Source organism: Zingiber officinale, chromosome 3B (genome assembly GCF_018446385.1).
Source record: "Zingiber officinale cultivar Zhangliang chromosome 3B, Zo_v1.1, whole genome shotgun sequence".
Lineage (NCBI taxonomy): Eukaryota > Viridiplantae > Streptophyta > Magnoliopsida > Zingiberales > Zingiberaceae > Zingiber > Zingiber officinale.
In genome coordinates this window covers 22,319,751-22,321,743 of record NC_055991.1, presented here as the reverse complement: position 1 = coordinate 22,321,743, position 1,993 = coordinate 22,319,751, and the positions used below count along the sequence as shown (strand labels likewise).

The 1,993-nt window shown below is 40.4% G+C and overlaps 1 long non-coding RNA gene across 1 annotated transcript; it reads left to right on the top strand.

The window, feature by feature from the left end:
* The first annotated feature begins 443 nt into the window (after positions 1-443).
* Positions 444-1,666, top strand: LOC121968135. Its single transcript, XR_006107949.1, has 2 exons — positions 444-912; positions 1,625-1,666. It is a non-coding gene; the product is annotated as an uncharacterized LOC121968135 (long non-coding RNA).
* The last annotated feature ends 327 nt before the right edge of the window (positions 1,667-1,993 follow it).

The following is a 1,993-nucleotide window of genomic DNA, read 5'->3' as shown; positions in this document are numbered from 1 at the left end:
CATCACACTGGAAAGTGGTAAAGAGAGTGATGCGGTATTTGCAAAAAACTAAAGAATATATGCTCATGTATTGGAGATCAGATCATCTGGAGGTGATTGGATATTCAGACTCCGATTTTGTTGGATGCTTGGATAGCAAAAGATCTACTTCGGGCTATATTTTCATGCTTGCTGGAGGGGCTATGTAAAATACGGCAATAAAATAATAATTAAAAATAGAGTTATTTGACAAATAATTTTATTGGAATTTTTAGAAATTTTTCTGGAATTAATCGGAGCACGTACAACGTATTTTAAGAGGATGCATTTATGGGCTCGAGAAAAAGTCTGTTTAGAGATCCCTAAAATAGGAGTTGATTGAGGAATAAACTTAAGTTTTAATTTACCTAACCCTAAGTTCAAAATTATATATATACCTAGTACTATTACCGTGCCCTAACCATATGAAAAATGTCGATTCCCTTCCTCCCTCTTCCTCTTTGTCGCTGAGATCTCACCGCCGCCCCTCCCTCTCCCAACTCCTCTTCATCGCCGCCGACCCATCCTTCCCCCCCTCCCTCTCGCGAGCTCCCGTGCCCTAGCACTGAAGCCACAGTCGCCTCTCCCTTCTTCTCTCTTAGTTCCGGCCAACCCCTTTCGTCCCCAAGCTCTCTTCCTCGCACGCGAGCACACAGCAGCCGGCGACCTCCTTTCTCGAGCCATCACAGCCGGCGATCTTATCCTCACGCGAGCACCACAGCCGCCTCAACACCCGATTGCGCCGGTGTTGCTCATCCCGGTGACAGTCGAACCCTAGGTTGGCCCCAGCTAGTTGCTTCCACCTCCGCTGTGCCACACAAGTTTTGGTTGACTCTAGATCAGCCCAAACAGAGCCCTGCTGCCAACACATCTGTGCCCTAATTGATCCAGCAGGTATAATCTCTCTAGTTATGGGTTTTGGGAAGTGGGGGATTTGATCCAATGTTGTTTTTGGTTACTGTGGGCATCGACAGTTTTTGGGGCAAATTCAGTTAGTTTTAATGCATTCCCAAGATGGTTCTGGCTTTTCCTTAGTGATTTCGAAGTTTCAGATAGAGTTGCTTGATTGGGACGGGCTATTCATCGAGTTTTGTTACCTTGTATTGGCTGTGACATTTCAGACAGATTTGTGGTGATTAAAATGGTTAAACATCGAGTTTTGATCTCTAGTGTTGGTTGTAGTAATTTTCGACAAATTTGGAAGTATTTCAAGGAGATTTGGTGTAAAAGAAATGTTGGATTATTGAATATAGTTAAAATGTAGTTTCCTAATTGGATTTGGATTAGGGATGAGATTCGATTTTATTTTCGGTAGAGGTTTGGTTCGTTTGTGATTAATTGATTTAGAGGAATACATGATAGCATTGGGAATATTAGATTAATATTGTGATTAGTGGTGATGGGTTGGATTCGTACGGTTCCTTATTGGCATAATTGAATAGATTGTAATTAAGGGTTCATGGATAAGAGTTGTGGAAGCTAATAATTAATTGAGGATAATTAATGATCAGTTTGAATAGGTTTTTTTTTCCTGAGGGTTTGGATCTTTAGGTCTAGTCACTTATTGCTTATTTGTTAGCTAAATTGTATAATATATAATTTACAGGACGTTGATTCGAGACGAGCACTTTGACGTGAGCTAGTTTAGCACGATTAACAGAAAAAGGCGGGTACTTCTTACTTTGATTCTATAGTTCTTTGAACTTAGTGCATGAACTATTTTTGGATAAAGACTATTTTACCTTGACTTCACTCTTAGTTTCTTGCGCTTGATACTTCCACGCAATCTTTGAGAAATTCGTTCCATATTTATACAGTCTCTTGTTGTTGTCCATGATCAGTAGCAGATACTGTTGGTTGCTACTCGGAAAGCCTAGAGGTTCCACTATACAAAAATTTTGTACAAAGGTCTGAACCTTTTCCTAGCTACCATGTGTTCTTTTAAATTAAATTTTGGATCGCCTGTGGAACTTAA